We start from the raw sequence: 26,416 nt of genomic DNA on the forward strand, positions 1-26,416 counted from the left end.
ACTCACTTTGTAGACCAGGCTGGCCTCGAACTCAGAAATCCGCCTGCCTCTGCCTCCCGAGTGCTGGGATTAAAGGCGTGCGCCACCACGCCCGGCCTGAGATGCCTTTTTAAGTTCTGGAATATTCCCAATAATTTCTTGTTCCATAGTATCATAGTGTATTTTGATTAACTTATGAAAATCATTTGTAGGAAAGCATAATATGACTGAAAATAATCAATTTATGCTGTAAACATGTTTTCTGTGGAATAGACTTGTTAAAGAAAATCAAGGAGGATTCTGGTTTTGCAAGATGAAAGGGAATTTCCAGTAAGGAAATGAATGCAACAAGAGTTTTGAAACAGCAAGGGATATTGGGAAACTAACCATTATTCATAATTAATTTATTAATTTTTATCTATTGTTTTCAAAGTAAATATGGTCATGCATTCATTGGTATTTAAAAGATAACTGTTTGGAAAAGGATACAGCTTTCTGACTTTCTTGTGTTTTCTGTGTGCATATTTGTGTTTATACATATACATGACTTGCTAAGATGTTTCACCTTGTTAATTTGTAACATAAATAAGAAAAAGCAATATACTTGCTAAAGAAAGTATTTTCTCATACCTTTGAAGAACATAAAAACTTAGTAGACAAAATAAATCCTGGTAACCTGCTTGTTCTCTATTGAGAAACAGAAAGGGGTGGATCCAAATGGGTGGATCCAAATGGGTGGATCCAAATGGGTGGATCCAAAGGGGTGGATCCAAATGGGGAGGGAGGGGGGAGGAACTGGAAAGATTCCAGTTCAGGAATATATGATGTGAGAAAAAAAAAATCTTTATTCAGTAAGAGAAATAAATAAATCACGACAATCAAATGAAAAAAAGTATGAGAAATTTCAATTGCCCATTTCTATTAATTCATCTGTAGCATACATTCAAAATTTTAGAGATACATTTTTCTTATTAATCCTAAGCCTATGCTGACACTGACTTTCACATCATAGTAGAAGAACCTCAATAAAAGAATGAGAAGAAATAATTATTTGGCATAAGGTAAGGACTGAGATAAGGCTTGGTATAAATATGTGGAACTCTGGCATTACAGCTGTCTTTAGCAAAGACACACCTCTAAGTAACAAGTTATGTGTAAAGAATCAAAAACCATTAGAGTATGAAGAAACCCAGGTGCTAATTTTAACCAAACCCAGGGATTACAGTGGAGACAGATGGCGTCTAGAACAGATAACAGATGTGGTCCTAAGGCGTTTTGAGCATGGTACAAAAGATTTCCTAAGGATCCTACCTTCCTGTGCTGTCCTAATTCTGCTATTGGACATTTATGTATTTAGTCTATGAGCAGTACCATCCCTCATTTGATGGGCTCCATTTTCCTTCCTCTTTAATTCAGATTAGGATATGGTACTTGACTCTTAATTAATGTACATTGACTCTTTTTCAAGTTTATTGTTCCAAGTAAAATCTATGGATAATCACATTATTATAAACAAAGTGTGTATATATGCAAATACATTAAATATAAAAGTTTATGCTAAAAACAGGGAGCCTACAGGAAACAAAAGTTACAATTTAATACTTAACACAATTTTCTTGTTGGTAGATGTAGAAAAGTGATTTTTTTTTTTAGCTTTTGTTTTATAGGTAACATGAGTTTTATCTTCCCAGGGCTTTAATAAATATTCTGCAAGAGATTTGCCTTATATTTTAAAGATTATTTGGAACATTATTGAAAAATAGAGGCCAGCTATAAGACTCAAAGATGTTCAAGGCAAGAATCATGCCAGTTTTACTGTTGTTACGTTTTAGTGTTTGGGATTAGGTTCATGGGTTCTTATGTGCTGGGGGAGTCCTCTGCCGCTGAGCTACAGCCTCAGACCCAAACTGGATTTTCTACTATGTGTGAAGCTTTTTTTTCCTTATAAAAACTAAAGACAATGAATGGCAACTCCTGCTTGCTCTTCAGAGGTCTACAGGAGGCCTGCCTCAATAGAGATAAGCCTGGGAGACACAGTGAGATCTATGCCAGAATGACCAACAGTGAAGGCCATGTATCAAAAGAACAAGACAGACAGACAGACAGAACACCACCCTCATGCACCCAAAAAAAATCCCCACTGAGCCCAGTTCTTACACTGAAGTATCTGGGAAGTGAATATATAACCTTCATCTTCTGTGTAGAGGGTCAAAAAACCCACCTGCTGCAACTGTTTTTTTGTTTTGACTCGGGATAATTCAGATTTTTTTATTATTCTATTGATAGGCACATTATGCATGGTTTAGAAAGCAACCCATAACCTTTTAGTAAAAGAAATGAAGAAATTTAATCATCATACAGTTGGAGGTAAACATATTCCTGTGATAACTAAAGAAACCAAGATGAAGGAAAATAAGACAGAGGGTTTTTTTTTTCCTCTTATTGTTTTTATCGAATTTCCTCTTCTCTATAGTCTAGATAGTAATCTAAGCAATTTTGTGGAAGTATTACATTTATTTGTTACAAAAAAGTAGCAATCGTGTTTATGGGATTTATAAGTAAATGACTTCAGAGCACAGAAATGCTAACAAGTGTTCTTGCTCAAAGGTCTGGAGTCGTTTCTGTCCCTGGCATCACTATCTTTCTCCCAAGACTGTGACGGGGCTGAGTGATTTTGTGAAGGGATGTTTTACATGTGAATGCCTTAAATTGACCCTGTTTGCCCAATAATGATGGATAATTGCCTTGATCTCCCTGGGAAAGTGTTTACAACTTTTTCCTTAGTCCTCTGAGTCAGCTTCTAGGGCTTGTTTGTTGTGACTTGGGCATAACCTTCGTGGAGAGTAAGGATGTCTCTCTGGGACAACAAAGAGATGCTAGGACCTAGCATCTGTATGGAAATACGTATTTTCTGACAGTTTCCTTCCTCAAGTATTAGGAAAGTTTAGTAACTTTAAGCAGAAGAGATTCAGCAGCAAATGTTTAACTTTAGAGTCAAGCAATTTGAGTGATGGCCTACCCACGGAGGACAGCGACACAATAGTACTCCAAAGCAGGATCCACACACTATGACATGATTTATTGAAACACCAGTAGGCACCTGACAGAGGACAAGGTATGAGTAATGCAACAAGAACTGAGAGGAGATAAGATAAAAGTTCTTGATAAGTTGTCCTGCAGAGACAGTATAAATTTGAAGCACAAATTTAAAGTTGCAAATGACGATAAGCTCTATGAAAGGAAGAGATGACCTCATACGGTGGCTCAAGGGATGATTTCCCAGAGGAAGTGGTATTTCACTAGACATCTGCAGTTAGAGGATAGTTGTTGAGAAACAGAAAAGCAAATGGCTCCTATCAGAAGTGGGTGGGGACAGAGGCCAAAGGAGTAGGCACTATGAGACAGGTTGTGAAGGCAGGTAGAGACCTGAAGACTACACTGAACTTAGATAAGGTGCCTAAGACTCTGGTCTGCACCCGGTACCACCTGCAAACATCTGGTTCCAGCAGAGAGAAATATTTGGTTTATGATTGTTCGTTAAATGTCAGTTGCAGCTGGGCTGGGTGTAAGAGAAGAAAATTATTAGAATGAAAAAGCCTTCTGAAGAGTTTGGCTTTTGAAAAGGAGAAGAAAGAGGTTTAGTGGTAAGTGTGGGAGGACCTGTGGAGTGGAGTTTTATTTTTAGATAAGACTGACATCAACGTTTTACAATAATAATGGGGGTGTTGACAAAAGACATTTAGATTTCTCCAAAGACTAGAAAAAACTAGGATCCCGAGCAGACTTAGGAAAGACTACCTTGGCCAGCTTTAAAAACGGTACAGAGGAAAGCAGGGTAGCAGCTCTGGTGAACTTGGATTTACAGAAACAAAGCAATAATATTCTTTCTACTCCCTCCTTTTGTAACACTGGTCATGGAAAGCACAGAGCTATTGCAAAACTTGGAACCCATGGAACACAGGATTGATTAAGCCAAGTAGGACCCTTGAAGAAGCAAATACCAAGTTTGAGCTAAGAATAAAGTTTGCTGATTTGGAAAAGAACACCTTTCCCACAGCACACAGGAAAAGAACTTTATAGACAGAGGGTAGGAAGTGGAGCCCGGGGCCTTCAGGGCGACAGGTTAGAGACCCATGGCCCCTGTGGACATCTGTAGTCTAAATATTTTTGCTTTGGGAATAACAGCACTGTAGATGTGGGATTTATGGCTTTGTGATTAGATGATTTCTGTGTGGTAAAATTAAATAGTATCTTCCTCTTTCCTTAAGCTAAGTGAGTAAATATATATATATAATATATATATATATTATATATATTATATATATATTATATATTATATATATATTATATATATTATATATATTATATATATAGTTTGTTTGTTTGTTTTGGGTTTTTTGTTTTGGTTTGGTTTTGGTTTTGATTTTGGTTTTTTGGGTTTTTTTTGTTTTTTTTTTTTTTTTGGTTTTTTGAGACAGGGTTTCTCTGTATAGCCCTGGCTGTCCTGGAACTCACTTTGTAAACCAGGCTGGCCTCGAACTCAGAAATCCGCCTGCCTCTTGTTTGTTTGTTTTTAAATGAGTAATATATTGATTTTTATTATGGTGTTTGTTTGATAAAAGAAGGGGTGTTTGAAGTAATTATCAACTTTAATTACTGATAAAAATGTAAAGAGCAGAAGCTCCTTGATAGTTCAAATTTGGCTATTTCCCCCCTTTTAGAAATCATGCCCTTCTCACTTCTTGGACTCAACAGCCCTACAAGTACTGAAACTACTGCACAAAGTACGTTAAGAAAATGGTTTTCAAGGCAATGGGGATTTGTGTGTATGATGTGTGTGCATATGTATGTGCTGACATTTTTTGCCTCGCTACTGTGACGACAGAGCTTCCACTAATCTGGAAGCAGTAAGCCCCAATGTTCCTCCTGTTCTACTCCTCATCGTGCTGGGATCCCTAGGATGTGCAGCCATACCTGGCTTCTTAGATGAATACTGGGGATTAGAAGTCAGTCCTTGGCTTAACCACCAAGTGCTCTTGCCCAATGAGAGCATTCTCCCCTGACTCCAGTGTTGGAGATTGGGTCTAGGGCTTGGAATTAATTCAGCTCCCAAAATCGGTGTTCAAAAGCTGAAGCTTCTTGACCCCAAATGGTTTTTGATCAGTCGATAAAGAGCCAACGACCAATAGATGGGCCGGTAGGTAGACTGAGGCGGGACCTTTGGATTTGCAGGGTGGAGGTGGAAGAAAGGAAGAAGGAGACATCACAATGACAGGGAAGAAGAAAGACCAGACATAAAGGACCACTGACATGTGAGAATCAGGAAAAGTGGCCACACAAGCCACCTCCCCAGGTGTGTTTGGAATATCAGAGATGAAATATAGATTTTAAAAGATGTTAACTCAGGAGGACTGGAGGGAGTGTTTGCTAGCAGCGGGAAGGATTAGAGGTGCCCAGCCTGTGTATGTGTGTGTGTGTGTGTGTGTGTGTGTGTGTGTGTGTTTCATTCACTAATCCAGAGGGCTCTGGCTGGTGGCTGGGAGTGCAAACCTGCCAGAAGCACAAAGCAACTTAATCAACTACTGCTAAACTCTAGCATAGGCAATCTTAAAACAATTGAGAGGAACTCGGCTGTAATAGTTTAGGATTATGTAATGTTGATGCTATACTAAACGCAGTAGATATGTTAGCATGCAAACAGGATTTCAGTCCTAATACTGTCATGTGTATGTCATGCTGAAACAAAAGAAAGAAGAAAAGGGAAGAAGAAAGAAAGAAGAGATATAGAGAAGGAGGGAGGGAAGATAGGGAGAGAGGGACTGAGGGAGGGAGAAAAGGGGAAACAAAAACATTGCAATTACTATTAAGTTGAATCCCACTCATGTGTGTTAAGATAGCAATAAAGGTCTATTACAGACAAAACCAAGTCCTAGTGAAGAGAACAGTATCTGTGGTTTGATAAAACCTAATATCCTACTTGGGAAGGGTCAATCACTGGACAAGAGACCACCTACCCTTGGGAGAGTCTGTCCCTAAGCCATGCTAAAGAGATACACGGTATTTTTCCTTTAAGGGAAAACTGCACTTTTCTTCCTAGAGTCCCTACCCCTAACATGGTAAATTATTGAGCTGTAGAGATGGATGCAGCTTCATATATTGTCCCACTTCTCTAAACTATTTAGAATGTGTAACTTTTCTTCTCCTATCTATTTTCTAAGCATGCTTTCTCTCAATAATTTAGGCATCCAGAGAGAAGGACTCAAGCCTCAATACCCTCAGGCTTAGTGTAAAATAAAATGGGTAAATTAAGTATTGGTTCACAGTTGGTGACACCTCAAAGTGTTTGTTGCTCTGTAAGTTTCAGGAAGTACTTCTACATATAACTACTTTTATTGATTATTTTCTGTCAATTACCGTGACTATGACTAGAATGTGTGCTATGTGTACTTTGTTCTCTGAGAATTTGTAATCTGGTCCAGACGGCAAATTAAACACAGTGAACATTTAATGGCAAGAGTTCTCCTATCTGCTTGGAGTGCACTCCAGTACCACCAGTAGATTTTTTCATACCTGTACACAACTTTGATAAAGTTTAATTCATGGTCAGTGAAAATAAGATCAAAGTAGTTAATAACACAGAATATGGAAAAATTATAACAAAATACTGCAATAAAATTGATTGACAGCATTTCTACCCATGTGCTTTGAGGAACATATGTAGAATAAACCACAACTCAAACACAAGCAGCGAATGCTGTGACTTCTGTCCTGATAAGCATGGCAGTTCCTACCAGATTAATGTGCCTCAAGGCCCAGTCACATATGTAGCATGATGTGCTGGACAAAGGGTCGATTAAAATCCTGAGTTAGATGGCACAGAGCCACGCAAGATTCCATCATGCTACTCAGAACAGCTGCACAAGGGTAAAATGTTAATCATTTTTCTTTGCAATGTTCCATTTCTCTTGTCTCTGGATAACTGAAACCATGGAAACGGAAAGCCATGGCAAGAAGGGACTTCTGCTTCCTAGTCTGTGCTAAAAAGACTGGTTTTATGTTTGTGGGGCTCTAAGATGACTAGAACAACTTAGCCCTGAAGCGTAAGTAGAGGAATGAGAAATTAGGAGAGAGAATAGATTCCAAATAGAAGAAACAAAACAAGCAAAGGCATAATGGTGGTGCACGCCTTTAATCCCAGCACTGGGGAGGCAGAGGCAGGTGGATTTCTGAGTTCGAGGCCAGCCTGGTCTACAAAGTGAGTTCCAGGACAGCCAGGGCTATACAGAGAAACCCTGTCTCGAAAAACCAAAAAAAAAAAAAAAAAAAAAAGACAGGAGGGAGCAAGGCACGTTGTCATACTACCCTGATAACTGTGCAATGCATTCAGCCTGTAAGTGAGGTTCTGTGTTTATCTGGCCGCTGCCCTCCCTATGGATGGTGGGGTTTTTACCAGTTACTTTGATTGCATTCGTCCATCTTCTCATAAAAGGAAAGCAGGAGAATGTTGTTAGACTCTAACAATATTTAAATCATTCTTATTAGCATAGTAAAAAGATAAAAGAGGGTTTGGAACACCCCAGATAATAATATAAATTATTATACCATTCAGCAGTTTTTAATAATTAATGGCCTGATCTTTAAACACTCCTTTTACTCCGCCTCTAGATTTGTGTGTTGGTGGTGAAAGAATGGGCACACAGAGAAAACTGTGGTTTGTGTCTCCATAGCTATGAAATACCAGTGAGGGTAATTCAAAGTTGCTTTGCCAACACCTGGATCTGGAGGAAGGACTGAAAATTGGCACCAGATCAGTATAGACATTGCCTGAAGATGAATTGTGTTGGATTAATCATATAAACTTCTGTACATGTCCTTGTCACTTAGGAAAGATAGTTAACTCTTCTAAACTCAATGCTTACATAAATAATAATGATGCCATGCTCTATATAATATTCATGTGATCACAAAATAAAAGACCAGCCAATAATGAGCTGAAACCGTTTTCTAGCTAAGTATAAGTGTTCGGTGAGTGTTAGCCATTGCTGTAATGAAAATTTAATATTGGATATAGTTAGTTGCTCCAATCCAGCAGAAAGGATGGAAAGCATTATATCTAAACTGAGAGGATAGTGTTATAGCGTTGATTTATATAATTTGTATGCAAATTTTGCCTATGAAAGGGAAATTTTCCCACCTTGCTTTGAGTATAGGAAAGTTGTATAATTGCACTTGCTTAACAAAGTCAATTAATATACTTTCACTCAAGAAATTTTCTGGATTTCTCAATACTACTCAACTGTTTTACACAGTAGTAACTTTAAATAACAAGGTTATAAATGTGAGCAAATTTTAAACCTACTGCTAATATCTTTATGTAGATCACAGTCATCTCAAAAAGGGTCTCATTTAAAATCTATCCTGTATTGAAAAAGCCCATAATTATCAGCAGCCTACCTTATAAGAGAATGAGGAAACTATGTTTTTATCATTATAAAATAGATAATACTGCCATGGTGGACAGGTTCACACCTTTAATCCCAGCACTTTGAGAGGCAGAAGCAGGCAAGTCTCTGTGAGTTTGAGGTCAGCCTTATTTACAAAGAGAATACCAGGAAAGCCAGGGCAAAAAGGAGAAACCCTGTCTCAAAAAAAAAACAAATAAAGAGATGGGTAAATAAATAAATAAATAAATCCCTAGGTCAAACTACAGATGTGCAATTGGCTAAGGACGTCATCTGCCTGCAGCTAACACAATAATCTACCCCCTCACACTTTTGTTCACATCCGCTGGGCACTGAACCTCCTAGAAAGCATGAAATGCAAAGTGTTCTTTTTATTATTATTATTATTATTATTGATTAACTAGTTGGTTTAGTTAAAAATAGAAAATGGCACTGTGGAGACACTCTTCGATTAGTATCACAGGTCACAGGCTTGGGGGCAAAGCCTGAAGCTGCAAACATTGTAGTGCAGCATATGGGCCCGTGAACTGATGGAATCAGGGATACAGGAGAGAAGAGACCTCCACTCTGGACAAATGTAGATGAATGTCTTCTAAAGGTTGGGACACTGACTAAGGGCTTAAGCTGGCAATGTATGTCACTGAACTTTTCAACAAAAGCTTTTCAATGATACCCTAGAGAACGGTGAGCAGGCCTCAGATCAGTTCCCAAAAGTGTGTGCATGGGCAAGCAGATACAACCATAAACTAGAAGTACCAAACAAAACAAAACAACAAAAACAGAGGCAGTATGCCTTGAAAATGTTGAGAAATAAAACAAAAATAAATCCTTCTGTATAATCTGAGGGAAAAACACAGATCTGAAGCGCATGAAGACACCCTGCATGCTGGGTCAGCATCTCAGGATGTCTATGGCAGGAAACTTGCTGTGTCTCTGACATTGTTTTCTTCCTACCACAAAGAGATTCTAAACTGTGAGGATTTTTTATATATATAAAATATTGACTAAGAAAGATTTTAATGTTTGATATGTCAAGAAAATATGTTGTCATTGACTATAGTCCCCATACTGTGACCATACCCTAGATACACAGAAATGTTTATCCTGTAATCAGTGTCTCTCTAGTCTTGCCCCCATGGCATCACCTCCCATTGGTTAGAATAGTTAGGTTGAAATCCATGAAAGATGAGAAAGGATGAGTCAGCATGGCGAAAAAGAAACCCTTGCCCATATATAGCTAATGTGTACATTACTGAAAATAGGGCTTCCTTAAAACAAGAATAGAACTCTTCTATAATCTGGCTATTGGGTGTGTTCTATGGACATAAAGTCTGCAACACTATTTATAACCAAGATATGGAACCAAATTAAGTATACTTCCACTATTAAATGGCTGAGGAAATGCGCTGCACACCCATGATTTTAGCCATTAAAAAAAGGAAGTATCTGCATTTGAAAAGACATTGATTAACCCAAAGGATGTTATAACTGAGAGAAATGAGCCAGGCACAGGATGAGAAACACCATATGGCCTCAGTCACGTGGAATGTAAAATAGTTCATCTTACACACCCGGATAGTAAATTGCAGTCCCCAAAGACATTGTGGAGTTGATGGAGTTGGTGATTGGAGAGACAGTGGTCACAGGGCACAAAATTAGTTACAGACAAGGAATACGTTCAAAAGGTGCATTGATTGGGCAGCATGCTGATTGCAATTAATGGCAATATTAGGGTTCCTTGAAAGATGCCATCGGTGTTTCCACCACACAAAAAAAGTAACTGTGTAAAAAGATTCATGTACTAAGTGGCCGGATGTAGTAGTCCAATGCCATGTATATGCACTTCAAGATATCACACTGTACATACATACAATTGTATCTGTCGATTTATAAACCAGCCACAATATAAGATTTAATGATATTTGGCTTATAGATAATGGTTATGTGAAGCATTCTGTCCTACTCATTTCTGATTATAAATATCTACACATTTTGAAAGACATAGAGCTGTATCATGTGGAAGGCAGAGACTATTTCCTATTTCTTATTTTTTGACAGATTTACTAGGGTTAAACCTAAGGCTTTATGCATCCTAGACAAGAGTCCTACCACTGATCTCTACCTCCAGTTTTTCTCTTCTGTCTTTTACTCTAAGATGGAGTCATGATAAGTAACACGGCCCATAAGCTTGAAAGTCTCCTGCTTCACCCTCCCAGGTAGAATAGCTAAGATTACAGACCTGGCCCACCAATCCTAATTCTATATATTCATTTGCATATTATCTTAGTAATGAATTTAATTAAATATATGAGTCTAATTCCTTCATTATTTAATCTAGTTAACATGGTTACTAGATAGAAGCCTCTTAAGGAGCTATACTCAATGTTGTCCTCTGTCCTATGTTCCAGCATATGGATGCACAGACACACACAGGCACACACATAGGAGCGGGAAACAGACTTGTTTGTCTTGTTTGTTTGCTTGCTTGCTCGCTTGCTTGCTTGTTTGTAACAAGGTCACTTTGTGTAGTCCAGGATATCTGTGAATTTAGATTTCCCGACCCTGTTACCGAAGTGTTGGGATAACAGTTATATGCTACCATGCACAGCTTTAAGAAAGATCTTAAATTAATATGTTTGGCACACGTGATTATTGACAAATATTGAAGAAAAGCTTATTTTTGAACTAAGGTTATATTTTCTCTTGTATCTGAAATAAAGTGCATTTAGTTTATAGAATCATATGGATTTAAAACTGTGTCAAGGAAGTTTTCTTAAAAACTAATATATGTGCAAAGAGAAAGTCATGTTCCAATGATCTACTCAAAGGAACATGGCAGAAATAAAGAGCAAAACACCAACAGCAAATAAAGTAACACCAATAACCAGAATAAATGAAATGGAATATTTAAGCCTGGGCAATTTTTCTGTTTTGTTGGATATCAACCCAAATTTGAACAAGACTGGGAAAGTCTCATGAAATGTATGCCTATTTTAGAGTGAATTGGTGCCATTTATTCTATTATTAAACCTAAGTTCAAATAACTGAATTATGTATGTGTATGTATATATATATATGAATTTTACCATATAAAAGATAGAATACTAGGGAGCTAGACAGGTGGATTAATGATTAAGAGCACTTGTTGCTTCTGTAAAGGACTTAGATTCAGTTCCCAAAACTTACATAGTGGGTCATAACTATCTGTCATTCAAGTTCTATGGATCCAATGCTCTCTTCTGGGATTCCTGGACACCAAACATGGTGTCTTGAACATGTGGTGCACACACATGTAAATAAAACATTCACACACATTTTTTTAAATCTAAAAAAAGGTAGAATATCTGATGATAATAATAGGCTAGAGTATAAAAATGTTCTGATTGCAATGAAGTATATCTTTCCAAGCTATTGCTATGAACGTGACCAGGAGCTGGGGCTTGGCAGTTCAATCTTCAGGCAGATTGGGTCATAGTTTTCCTTTCCTTTACATCCAAGGTCTGGTTCTCATTGGAGGGAGGTCTTAGATTCAGCATATAAACAGCTGCAAATATTTGTCTTTGGTTTTCCTTTGTGAGATATCTATAATAGTCTAAGAAAGTAGAGAGCATTTAGCCACAGCAGGAACTTCCTGCAAAAATATAGTGAACAACTCTGCCCCTTTTATAAACATACCCTTTGTTTCTTCATAGGTTCTAGAAATCTCTCAAATGTTTGAAGTAGAAACTTGCTCATCTGAACAGAAACATATGTGTTGCATCTGTCTTTACTGACCAATAGAAATATAAACAATATTTTTTAAATGCTAGTAGGACTCTATACATTCACGTAACATGCTGAAGGCATCTACTACTAAGGAGATGAATTAGGCAAAAATTGGATAATCTTTGCAAGACATAGAGGTAGCACAGCAGAGAGAGCTAGCTGAAAGTGAAGAATAACTAATAGAGCTGTAACCCTAATAGATATCCATGAATTATAGATAGTCAGGTATGTAGCTCTAGTACAGCCTGTTCCTAGCATGTGTTAAGTCCTGAGGTCAACAACCAGCATCTATATAAACAAATATAAATAAATAAATAAAGTAGAGTTATATTTTATTGTATTCATTATAGCATATTTTAGAAGAAAATATTTGATCAAAATTGATATAGTTGATAAAAGATATCTAACATGCTTTAACTGAAAGATTAATTAAGGCCAGATAGAAAATAAAATAATAATGTTTATTATTGACCAATATTTATATTCATATTTCCAAACCAAGATTGATTATTTAACTTCAAAATAACATTAAGTATAGCGGAATTAACAAATAATTCTAGTGTTCAAGCTAAAAGAAAAGCCAAATGGAAGCTAAAATCCAAACAACTTGGTTACTATAATTTTGTAATAATTACTGAACAGAATTTTTAGGCAATATGATCAGGATAAACTAATAAAGGTGTATGAAACATGTATCTTAAATTTGTGGGAAAATATCTTAGATTCAATTCAAATTAGGTAAAGATTTAAGTGTGAAATATTCCTAGAAAATATTTAGAAATGCATTCGATCATTGATATTTTTACCATTTTGTGTCAGAAAGAGCTTTGAGCAAGATTATTAAACATCAGTGATAGCTATTATTAGGTCCCTCTCAAAGTATAATGTAGTCAATGAGGTTGCTCTTTGTCCCCTTCTATCTCTTATTAGTCAAGTTTTAGAGAGTGCCAAGTGATTGTGTAAATTAACCATTCCAAAATGCTTGGAGCTAGAAGACCAGAAGTGTGAGCGTGTTGTTATTACTTAGAAAGAAATGCATATGCTGACGGGTTTTCAGCTCATCTTTAGGACAAAGGATTTTAACCAGATTCTCAGAACTGAGGAGGACTTGAAAATCTTGCCATGTCATCTGCTTGCTGTACAGACTTCAGACTTAGAATATAGGAGCCAAGAGAGTTAGTGAATTGCAATATGTTTCATGACAGTGGCACTGAGCTAAAAACAGGCATCATGTCTCCTTGGTCTCCGCTTTGGGCTATTTTATTAGACCCAAAGGAAACCATCATTGATTCAAACTGATGAATGGAAGTCAATTCCTACTTTTAGTTACATGTTTCATCGCCATGGTGATGATATTTTAAACCTATTTGTTGCTGGATTTTAAATTAATTTGCACTTTAAAGTTAATTGTTAAAATAAAAATAATTGGAAAGGCACATTTAGCGTTACACACACACACACACAACCATGCTCAGTAAGTCATATGGGATGACTTATTGAAGAGACAGCAGTTTAAATCTGGACCTCTCATTGCATTTCTTCAAAACTACTAAATACATGCTACAATTTTCACATTGGAGTGATATTCTAAAGTATTGTATAATCTTCCCTGATGTCAAGTTATGATACACACATTGGGAAGCCAAACCCAGTTATTTTCTATTTAAAAAAAAAAATCTCTTACAGGTTCTTCCCTGCTATCATTATGAAGCAAAATTATAAGACGAGATTTGGCGTCACATCACATTGGGAATATCAGGAAGACAAAGGCAGCTGTCACATACATGTTGGCTTTCGGTGCACTCAGACCTTGCTGTGAGGAACACTGAGTCATCTGAAATGCAGGGTGCAGAGGAAGCTGACACATTAAGGGACAGAGCACTCATGAGTTCCCAAAGACAGGCAGTGGGACAAAGGACAATTACACATGCTCTATTTTGGGGCCTAGTTGGAAATTCTTTATTAAGAAATGCACAGCTCAAAAATAAAAAAATAAAAAAAGAAAGAAAGAAAGAAAGAAACAGAAAAAAAGGAACCATCTCACAAAGCTTTAATAAGATAACACAATTTTACTTTCAGTATAATTATTATACCTTCATAGGAAAATCGTTTTTTAATTATTTTAAAAAAAACTTCAGCTTTACCAAAAGTAAGTTAGCGCAAGAAGGTCTAATTGAATATTATGGGGACTATCAGGTGCAGCAAATAGATGCTTAGTTATTTTATTTGCCATAGCACTACAATGACTGACACATCTGTCTTTTTGGATGCACCAAAACCTATGAAGCTTGCTGTTCTTTGACAGAATAAAATCCAGTGTTTTCTAAGGATTCCTAAAAATGGTATCTGGAATACTGCAAAATAGTGAAGCAGCTCATATGACTGTTCTTTTATTTATAATTAAGGTACCCTGTGTATTCTAATTATAAGAAACTTTTATCTCACCCCATTCACAGACATGATGTAACAGTGATTATGTGGTTAAGAAAACAAAGAATCCGCTGAAACACACTTGAAAAAATGTTCAATATCCTTAATCATCAGAGAAATGCAAATCAAAACAACCCTGAGATTCCACCTCACACCAGTCAGAATGGCTAGGATCAAAAAATTCACGTGACAGCAGATGCTGGTGAAGATGTGGAGAAAGAGGAACACTCCTCCATTGCTGATGGGATTACAAGCTGATACAACCACTCTGGAAATCAGTCTGGCAGTTCCTCAGAAAACTGGACATAGTACTACCACTAGATCCAGCAATACACCTCCTGGGCATATATCCAGAAGATGTTCCAACATGTGATAAGGACACATTCTCCACTATGTTCACAGAAGCCCTATTTATAATAGCCAGAAGGTGGAAAGAACACAGATGTCCCTCAACAGAGGAATGGATACAGAAAATGTGGTACATTTACACAATGGAGTACTACTCAGCTATTAAAAACAATGAATTTATGAAATTCTTGGGCAAATGGATGTATCTGGAGGATATCATCCTGAGTGAGGTAACCCAGTCACAAAACAAGTCACTTGATATGCACTCACTGATAAGTGGATATTAGCCCAGAAAGCTACAATACCCAAGATACAATTTCCAAAACACAAGAAAATCACGAAAAAGGAAGACCAACGGGTGGATACTTCATTCCTCCCTAGAATACGGTATAAAATATCCATGGAAGGAGTTGCAGAGACAACGTTTGGAGCTAAGACAAAAGGATGGACCATCCAGAGACTGCCCCACCCGGGGATCCATCTCATAATTAGCCACCAAACGCAGACACTATTGCATAACCCAGCAGTATTTTGCTGAACGGACCCCTGATATAGCTGTCTCCTGTGAGGCTTTGCCAGTGCCTGGCAAATACAGAAGTGGATGCTCACGGTCATCTATAGGATGGAATACCGGACCCCCAATGGAGGAGCTAGAGAAAGTACCCAAGGAGCTGAAGGGGTCTGCAACACTATAGGTGGAACATCAATATGAACTAATCAGTACCCCCAGAGCTCGTGTCTCTAGTTGCATATGTAGCAGAAGATGGCCTAGTCGGCCATCATTGGGAAGAGAGGCCCCTTGGTCTAGCAAACTTTATATGCCCCAGTTCAGGGAAACCCCAGGGTCAAGAAGTGGGAGTGAGTGGGCAAGGGAGCAGGGCGCAGGAAGGGTATAGGGGACTTTTGGAACAGCATTTGAAATGTAAATGAAGAAAATATCTAATTAAAAAAATGTGGGGAAAAAAGGATGATATCCTCCAGATACATCCATCTGCCCAAGAATTTCATAAATTCATTGTTTTTAATAAAATAAAAAAGAAAACAAAGAATCCTATACCAAGCAGACATGTAGTTCAAATGAATAACCTAGCTATATTATCATATTTAAAAATCATCTCTAGATCAATGTAACATGCATATATTAAATGACTTTAAATTTAAATTGTATCATTAAATCACTACCATAAAAATATGACGCATTTAAAATTAGCTTAATATTCCTAACCATCTAGCCCAAGACACACAATTATAGGGTTAAATCTACTTTGCAATGTCCTAAGACACTAATTTTGAGTTGATAGGTGCACACAATCCCATCTATATCAGTAGTTTATTGGGTTGCCACTCATTGTTTTTATTCAGAAGTAAACTGCGCAATCTTCTGTAGAATTTTTGTCCCTATACTTAATGCATTCTTAATACCCTTGACTTTATTGCCAATCCAAGATGTTACTTTATATATTTTGTTGAGATATATGCAATACCTGAGTGTTAGACCATCCAAAGTTTTGACAGTTGGTAGCACAAGATGTTGCTGTATCATCATAGGGCCCTGGATGACAAAAGAAGATGCCTGTGAATTTGGTAAAATTGTAAGTGGAAAGTGGGGTCATACAGAACTTAACCTAAGAGCATATACTAGTGTGGTTCTCTGTCAAAATACTCAGTTTAAATGGTGGGTTTGAACGGGAAGTTCAGAGGAGATACATCTGTCTCATTTAGGTTACCATTAAACTAGCCCAGAAATGAGAGGGGAAAAAAAAACACTTTGTTTTTGTTTTTGTAGCTTGGCAACATGTCCTTATAAGGGGGTCACTGAGGGACAAAACATGGGGCCAGGTGTTTCCTATTGCTTGAGATCTCAGCACTAGAAAGAGGTAAAGTCTACAGGAGTGTAGCTGTGCTCTATAAGTTAAGGACACCATAGTCCATTCCTGCTAGAGCTACTAAAGAGAAAGTTTACCAACAGTTAGATCGGTAAAGGTCCAGTGGTAATAAGTGCAGCAAAGAAAAACAAAGCGAACAAACGAAGTATAAGGAGAAGACTGTGGCGATCGTGAAAAGCCTCCAAGGACGTAATGTTAGCGTAGTTGGTGAGGGAGGCAGGCTGCTGTGACTGCCCTAGGGAGACGTTGGTCCTACATTGATGGTTTGATAATGGTTCTGAGACAGGAATGACTTGGCTTGTGCAAGGTATGGGTAAAAGGTTAGCATTGTCAGAGTGGAAGGATTGAAAGCAAGGGTAGTCATAGATCTGATCTAAGAGGAACCCAGAGACATTTAGGGCCAGAAACAAACTTGACTCTACTGCTAAATAAACTGAATGCATATGTTTCCAGGTCGAGTGAACGCTAACAGTTAGGTGAGATCATTATATATTTTTCGCTGCTTTACATTCATACTGCATTAAAATTTACTGAACTTCAAACATGTCAAATTTGTGTTCTGTGATGTGTCTACCTCCCACTGTGAGCTGAGAAATTTTGTTGATCCTACCCTCATGATCCATGAATCTACTGCCATGCTTTAATGATCATCTAAGCCATTGTCAAGGATATCTATAAAGTCAAGGCAAAAGCTTATGTGGATGCCAGGGCCAGGAAGCGGGAGTGGGTGGGTTGGTGAGCAGGGGGAGGGGAAACCAGGGAAGGGGATAACATTTGAAACGTAAATAAAAAAAATATCTAATAAAGACACATTCAAACATATTAAGAAGACTATTTTTTAAAACGTAGTATTTTGTTAGCAAAATCGTATTTTAATTACCTTGTAATACTACTCTATAGTTAAGAAAAAATGTATTATGCTTCCATAATTTCTATATATAATTGTAATCTAACTTTGCTATTATTAGGATCAAGATCTGGTTATATTAAGATTTACTTAGCTGTGAACCAATGCTGTCTAAATCTAGAATTGGGTTTTTCTAAAGATGCTTTTGAAAAAAAATAAAAACTCCAGCCTCAGGCTTTATTGGCACCCATATGGAATTCAGCAGGTTCAAAGTTGAAGTTTATTTTGAATATTTTCCCAACTTGCTAGAAAAGGCCGCTGGAAATAGAAACAGCTGAGGAACATTAGTGGGTTTTTTTTCTCAGTATAATTCTAAAATTTTCTTTTTTTTTTTTAATCCCAAAGTGACCATGGAAGAGTATTTTAAACCCTTGGATAATTAGGTCATGAAACCAGTTACCCTGGTTATCATAAAGTTAAATATGGAGTTAACGTTAGTTGATAAATATCTTGCATATATGAACAAAACTATGATGTATAAGTTGCTGTGTGCATACTTTAAGTGTAACACGTATTTATTTAATTGGATGGGTGTTTTGTCAGTATGTATGTGTATCATGTGTGTCTGGTGCCCTTGGAGGCTCAAGAGCTGGAGTTACAGACTGTTGTGAGTTATCATGTGGGTGCTGGGAATTGAACCTGTGTCCTCTGGAAGAACAGCCAGTGCTCTCAAACTTACTTTCATTTTATATGATAGCTATACATATAGTATACATATAGCATCAAATAATGTTGTAAAAGTAAGTTAATATCCAATACGAAGTATAAAAAGTATTATTACACGCACCTCACAAAAATATATAAAATAACTAGATAAAAATAATGAGCTAATTTTTATAAATAAATAAAAATTTATAAATAAACAATTAGTCAATGGAATTAAAATAAACTAAATCTTGAGAACATAGAGAAAAAACACAGGATGTACACATAGCAAATAAGCTTTCATCATGAGATGTTTTCATTATTTAAATAAATGTTTTGATATTAATATGAAGACATTAACTAAACTAAAGGGAAATAAACCTACACCTAACTCTATTAGGGGAAATCAAAGCCTTGAAGAAATAAATGAGATAAATTCAGCTGATGGTTAAAAAGACAACCATGTAATTGCCAAATTGTGACTCATGTGAAAACACAAATTCCAGTGCCTTCCATAAGGTTTTAATGGATAAGAAGTTAATATTACAACAGTGGGGAAAGAAGTACATCCTATTCCGATGATCTGTAAGCTCCATAACTTATTTTCAGTAGTTAATAAAATTCAGCTAAATAGAGAGGATAAATATCAACCAATGATTGATAGATGATGGATAGATAGATGATAGACAATAGAGAAATCATGATAGGTGATCCACAAAAAGTGGATTAGTCACAGTTCCTCTAAATCAACTAATTATCACCTAATTTGAAGCATATGTTTAAGAGGAAAATTTTTATTATTTTAACAAGCAAATTCACCATGATTCATAACCAGAGAAATGTAAATCAAAACCACAATGAGATATTGTGTTACACCCTCCAGAGTGGCAAAAGTTAGAATGTTTGACAATACACGGTTTTGGAAAGGCTATGGTGCAATAAGTGTCTCATCTACTGTTGGTGAGAATTTAAGTTGGGTCACTATTATGGATTGCTTAGAAATATGTCTTATAAATCTTTTCTCTAAAACAAAATCCATGCAGTTTATGGGGAGATATGTAGGGGACTGTTTATAACTCATGGCTTGTAAAAGTCAAATGTTGGGAGCAGCTCTAACATTCCACAGAAGAAGAAAGGATAGGTACACTCCGATACAGTCATGGGATGGAATACTGAAGTAGTGCTAAATAATATATCACACAGCAGACTCTAACGCTGATGTACAGAAACTACAATGGTATGAAAACAAAACATTTGCCAGAGAAAGCATGATTGCACTTTCATAACAGAAAATCGAAACAGTAAAACTAAATAATATCTTACTTAAAAAGGTTCTGCCAGGTAAGTAATCTTCAGATAACTAGAGCCTAGTATAGGGAAACAGTTTCCAGGGAGGACTAAATGTGGAAATCAGTGACGCAGGAACTTGATGTTCACAACACCAGGTTCTAGTAAGAGGATGCTTACCTAACTGGGAAATTTATTAGTCAGGAAGTGGTGGCACACACCTTTCATCTCAGTGCCCGAGAGAGAGGCAAAAGCTGATGAATCTCTGAGTTCCAGGCCAGCCTGGCCTAGAGTGAGTTCCAGGGCAGCCATGGCTACACAGAGAAACCCTGTCTCAGAAAAAAAGATGTTTAAATAGGATATTTATAATAGATACAATCTGTAAGTGAGACACAAAGTTTAGAAAGAAAACTGCATAGAATATTGGTGTAATATAACTGCAGAGAATTGTGTATTTTGAATCTTTGAATAAAAATATGTATGGCAAGAATACAGGGTGGGGGGAATGGCTTTGACTCTCATAATGCAGACAAATTGAATCTTTTTTCTTCCTTTAACAGTCAAAATATTACAATATCCATGAGAGTTCATAAGTATCATTATAAGAATTAACTGTGTACTTGGAATTTAATGAGTATAATTTACTTCTCTGAATTCTAGCCATCTGATTTTGTTTTTAAAATCTACTTAATACTCTGAGTCTTCTAGGAAACTAGTAATAGAATTTTAGGTTACCAATGATGAAAAACCCTTGAGTCTAACCAACCAATGTTTGGTTAACATTGTCTGACTTACAAGCTACACCATAAGGAGGAACCCAAACTTGACAATGCTTGGGTGACCAAGAACCAGAGACTAGATATCCCCAGAGGCCTTGGGTAAAGCCAAATACTACTGGCAAAAAAAAAAAAAAGTAACAACAAAGATTCAAAAACAACAAAGTAACAATAAAATGTCTCCTAAAGATATTCTGCTATACTCATAGATCAGTGCCTTATTCAGCCATCATCAGAGAAGCTTCCTCCTGCAGTTGGGAACAAATACAGAGGACCACGGCCAGACATTATGTGGAGAGTCCCTGGAAGGCATAGCTCTAAATGAGATGTTTCTACCAAATCCTTTCCCTTAGAGCTGAGAAAACCCTGCAGAAGAGGAGGCAGAAATAGTGTAAGAGACAGAGGAGATGGAGAACTAGGCCCATTAAATCAACTGAGCAAGGTTCACATGAACTCAGAGACTGAAGCGGCAAGCACAGGACCTGCACAGGTCTGCACTAGGTCCTTTGTGTATATATTATAGGTTTTAGTTTAGTACTTTTATGGGACTTCTGAATGTGTGGGCAAGTGGGTCTCTAATTCTTGTGCCTTCTCTTGGGGATCTTTTCCTTCTCTTCGATTGCCTTATCCAACTTCAATGTCATTGTTTTGTTTTATTTTATTAAATTTTATTTTGTTTTAAAATGTCAAATAAAAGAAAATCCCTTGAGTTAATGTATGCTTTCTCGTGTATGTGTGTGCATATATGTGTGTGTGTGTGTGTGTGTGTGTCCCATCATATGCCGGTTTCTGTGTGTATGCATCTGTGTATGTGTGTATGAGTTTTTACCTCTGAGTTCAGTAAAGGCAGAAAAGTTATCATGTAAATTAATAGCAAGTTTTTGATACTTCTAAATTATATGATTCATAGAGGGAAAAATGTGTGCCTGAATAACAATGTTACTTATTCAGAACCAAGGCTTAAAAAAGAAAGTCTTCTATATATCTTTGGAAATATTTTTGGCATTTCGGTTTGAATGCTTAGAGTTTTTTTAAAAGGTGACTACTTAATTTGAATATGTAATTTGTTTTGCACTCATGTGCTGTTATTGTGAGTTTGAACCTAAACATATCTTTGTGGTATATTCTCACAATCTGCAGGGTGTCAGTAAACAGAACAATTTCAGAACACAGTAGGAAACTCTAGCATTACATCTGATTGTGTTGAACTACCTCATATTGTCTGATATGCTTAGTGAAAAGGACTTGAATTGTACCAAATAGCCCTGATCCTTCCAGTGTGATGACTAAGATATTCCAGTTTCTGAGATGTCTCTTCAGAAACTATCCTTAGAGACTGGACAGTGTCAACAGTTTAGACTCGATGACACCACCATTTAGAAGTATAGCTATTATCTCGACTGGTTGAGTTCAATCCCTTGAACAAAAGACAGTGAATCTATTTGCTTCTCACAACCTAATAGACACTTCTTGGCACTTATCTAGGACAGTAACTCTTAGACTTAACCCCAAGTACACAAAAACATAAGACAACGAGGTTTTTTCCAACACAATTTTAGACCAAGAAATAAGGCTTGATTATTAACTTGGAAAAGTACTCTTGGTAGCATCCGTCATCCATGGCCATATATCTCACATCTCCCTGTCTTAAATGAGTGCTTTGAGATTGGATTTTTATTTCATAATCATTCTGGCAAGTAAAGTATGTTTTATTGAGCCAGCTTATCTAGCCTCTTATTTTATCCCATAATTTTGCTCATTTAATTCAATCCTCCTTTTTATAAAATCGATTCATTTAGTTTTTTAGAATTTCATATGAATATTGTATTTACATCATTCCCCCTCACTTTTCTCCCACCATCTCCTTTCATATTTTCCTCCACTTATTCTCAAATTCATGACCTCTTATTTTTGGTTAACATTGTTTTACACACACAAAACACACAAACTATACATATACATTTAAATGTATAAATTCAACCTGCTGTGCTCATTTAATGTTTTTTCTGACATTTATATTTCCTCTTACTTTCAATTTTTATTCTTGACTTGATTTTATATCAGACTTCACTTAGTCTTTCATAATTACTGCTAAGTGAAATATTCCAATTAGTGCCCCTGTAGTAGAATTTTAATCTAGCAAAAAGACTGCTCTGGCCAGGGATCAAATCCAAAACCCTTCTATGTCAGTGTGTTTCAACTAGAATGACACACCTTTAATCCCACTGGCTGGAATACAGACATGTCCTTAGTACGTACCTTTAGTCCCAAACAATGAAAATACAGTTATTGTAGAAGAAAGCAGCCATGTTTGAAAGCAACATCTATTTGAGGGGTAGACAAAGTAATGAGTCAGAGAAAGTTTTAACAGAATGAGTCAGAGATAGGATACGCCCAACACTCAGCATAGAAAGTTGAAGTACTTAAGAGATCATCAAAATAAAGAGAGGCAACTTAATAAAGCAGCATGAAGGGGGTGGGGGGATTTTTACCAGGACAGTCTTACAGAGAGACTGGTCACAGGTGTAGACAGAATGAGTCAGAGAATGAAAAGGAACCAGAAGATTTGAACAAATTGCTAAAGTTAATTTGAGACAAAAAAAAGCAACTCAGTGGGAAGCCAAGAGAAGCCAGTTTGAACTGGTCAGTTTAGAAGATTAGATTGTATGGAGGCTAGAAGCTTCCAGGCCTGGACCTAGGGATAGTTAAAGCAAAGAAAGAAACACTCAGAGCTCAGCACAAGCCATGTGGTCTCACAACTTGGGTACAGTTCTCATCCATCCTTCATCCCTTCTTCTGAGAAAATAAAAGTGATTGTTACACGTCCCTCTTTAATTTATCAACTTCTACACAAGTCTCCAAGCTTGTCTTTCACTTTGTTGCAAATGTTCTGGATTTCCCCAAAAGTGAAACACTTTAGGTTCCATTAAATGTTTATGGGTTTTAAAATATTTGACCAAACTATGATATATGTTAAAGCTTTTCTATAACTATCTGAAGAGACTAGATCCCAACAGGAGTTTGTTGAAATGATTCTTATCAAAAATTGAAAATAACACTTGTTTTCAGGTAACATCATGAATTACAAAATTGATTCAGATACTATTTTTTCTCTTTGTAGGCTGTTATTTAGTCACTGGTGCTACTACCAACCTCCTACAGTGGAGATGCTTCAAAGAGCCAAGGGAGTCCAGCATAAAGATGAGTCAAAATGTGCTATGCCACCTGATTTACCACCCACCTTATGCTGTGCCAGAATTTCTCTCTGCAATAAATTGCAAATTAAAGTAATTATTGAACTATTAAAATATACAGCAAAGAGAAAGCACCCAAGGAGCTGAAGGAGTCTGCAACCCTATAGGTGGAACAACAATATGAACTAACCAGTACCCCCAGAGCTCATGTCTCTAGCTGCATATGTAGCAGAAGATGGCCTAGTCAGCCATCACTGGGAAGAGAGGCACCTTGGTATTTCAAACTTTATATGCCTCAGTACAGGGGAACACCAGAGCCAAGAAGCAGGAGTGGGTGGGTAGGGGAGCAGGGTAGGGGGAGGGTATAGGGAACTTTCGGGATAGCATTTGAAATTTGAAATGTATATAAAGAAAATATCTAATAAAATAAAAAATAAAAAAATAAAATATACAGCAAATTTCACAGGTGTAATTCAGTATTAAATATTTTAATAGACCATATTCAATTTATAAGTAATATTCTATTAGAGACTTTCATAAGAATTTGTTGCCTCTGCCAAATCTAGACGAAAGAAGAATTATTTCAGCACAGTGTTCTGAACAAGAGTACATGGGAAACTCATTTGTTACTGTAAAGATTGGTTCTGGCTTGAGAAAGTGAAGTGGCTCTCCAAATCGAGAAATTAATCATTTTTGCACTAAAATTTCACTAAAGTATTTCTTTTCTTGTAGTTAATTTATTTTTAAGTACTCTTTGCACAGTTTAATATAATCCACTTGTTAGAAATTATTGCTATTTTGTCTTTTTCAAGTATTATCGATGCCAGATTATTTTATTATTTCCTGGTATGTGCTACCTAGAATGAAGAAAATATGTTGCATGGAGCTGCATTGTCTTATATCCATAAAAACTACAAAATAAAGCAAGCAGAGATCTTTACATTCTTAGAAACACATTAGTGAAGATTACATTTTAAAAGAGCATGATTTTCTCTACACTTGATGATAATTTAGTCATAAATACAGTACTTGACAATGGCCATGTGAAGTGCAGTTGGGAAGTTAAAGAATTAAATGATAGAAAAGAACGACAACAAGAAGTCATTTTGATTTTGATTTTTAGCAGTACTTAGTCAGTGCAGAGCATAATGAATCCAGTGCAGTTCATTGTTTATGGTTTAAAACTCTAACCATTATTGCTACTAGGTAATAAGGGTAAGGTATGAGCTATGGTGTATGTTTTCATTCATTAGGCTCTGAATATACATCGTCTATGTTCTAATATAATGGACATCACTCTTTTTCCTCCATAAATTTTGTATTTATGAATTATATAAATACCTGGGCTCAGAGTAAATGCTGCTGAGCTATTACTTCATGAATGAATGGTTAGCTCTATGACTCTCAAGCAAATGAGAAACCTAAATTACAAAAGATTGGTTGTATTTTTATAACTTGTGAATTACATCAACTCAAAAATACATTTGGTGAAAGTCAAACATGGAGCATTGTGACAAATAGAGATTTTATTTAGTCCCTCTCTATTTGTGTGTGTGTGTGTGTGTGTGTGTGTGTGTGTGTGTGTGTGTGTGTCAGAGTCTGTTTCTGTACATATAAATGTATATTCTGAGTTTATAAAATAATACTTTGACTTTAACTTTAATAAACCTACAAAACTGTGCACATATGAAGGACATTGAAAATTAGCATTCTTTATAGAGTTTTTATTTAATACTTGTTGATCAGTGTTTAAAAGCTTAACAGGTCACAAATAACAGGCATTTAACTCAATGCCTATTAAACGTCTTTCAGGGTTAAACTAAATTTGCATTCTCCCACATGTGATTTTTCAAATGCTTGATTTGCTTTCTTTCATGTCCAGTGCTAAGGCTCTTTGCCTTTGTACATGACCTAGCTCCATTGTCCAGAAAGGCAGTAAGTAATGGATAAGGCTTTGCTGGGAGCCAACAGTTGGCAAGTTTGCCAGTTTCAACAATAATTCTGCCAGTTGAGCCATTGTTTGGCCTCTTGTGGAAAGACTTCAACACTCTCTGTCAAAATACTGGGCTCCATTCTCATTTAACTAGTTGGAAGGGTCATTCCTTGGAAATCAAGTGAAACCTGAACACCAGACTCATCCCAGAAAGCATCTTTACCAGTTTATTTTCCCTCGCAAAGACAGTGTAGGGATAAATATTAGATTAACCTAAGGATAATAAAGGTAGTCACTGGTTTCTGAACATTTTCTCTATGGATATGTGCAGAGATTCTAACACATTCAGAACTGAAGCTCCAGCATCTAAAACCATGAAGTCAATGGACAGTGTTCTGTGATGTAGACAGCAGCACAGAAAATCCATTCATTTAATCCTTCATGAGCAACTTTAAGGAGCCGTGACACACCGGCATTTCTAGAAGAGTTTTTAGAACACTAGTGAAATGTACATGAGGAAGGAATGTGTTAAAGGAATGCACAAGATTGGGGGGTAAAAAAAGTATAGCAATTATGCAAATTACAATATATTGTTTGTTGCAAGGTGCTTAATATTATAGGAAAAGTCCAGTCCATACTACATAGCTGACGCGCACAAGAGGACAGTGGTGGGGTAAGGATTTAGTTGGTTTAAAGTAGTGACTTACCCTTCTCAATAGTCACAAATAATATAAAATATCTTGGCGTGACTCTAACTAAGGAAGTGAAAGATCTGTATAATAAAAACTTCAAGTCTCTGAAGAA

The 26,416-nt window shown here is 36.6% G+C and overlaps 1 protein-coding gene across 2 annotated transcripts in view; it reads right to left on the reverse strand.

Moving 5' to 3' along the window:
* Positions 1 to 26,416, reverse strand: part of Calcrl (calcitonin receptor like receptor) — a 93,571-nt gene that overhangs the window by 57,941 nt on the left and 9,214 nt on the right. Inside the window, exon 2 of one of the 2 annotated variants that reach the window (XM_029470779.1) lies at positions 16,469 to 16,536. The exons of the other annotated variant lie outside the window; for it this stretch is intronic. The gene's annotated coding sequence lies outside the window, so the exon portion shown is untranslated. The remainder of the gene's footprint in view (positions 1 to 16,468; positions 16,537 to 26,416) is intronic. 2 annotated transcript variants of the gene reach the window in all.

This window comes from Mus caroli, chromosome 2 (assembly GCF_900094665.2).
Source record: "Mus caroli chromosome 2, CAROLI_EIJ_v1.1, whole genome shotgun sequence".
NCBI lineage: Eukaryota > Metazoa > Chordata > Mammalia > Rodentia > Muridae > Mus > Mus caroli.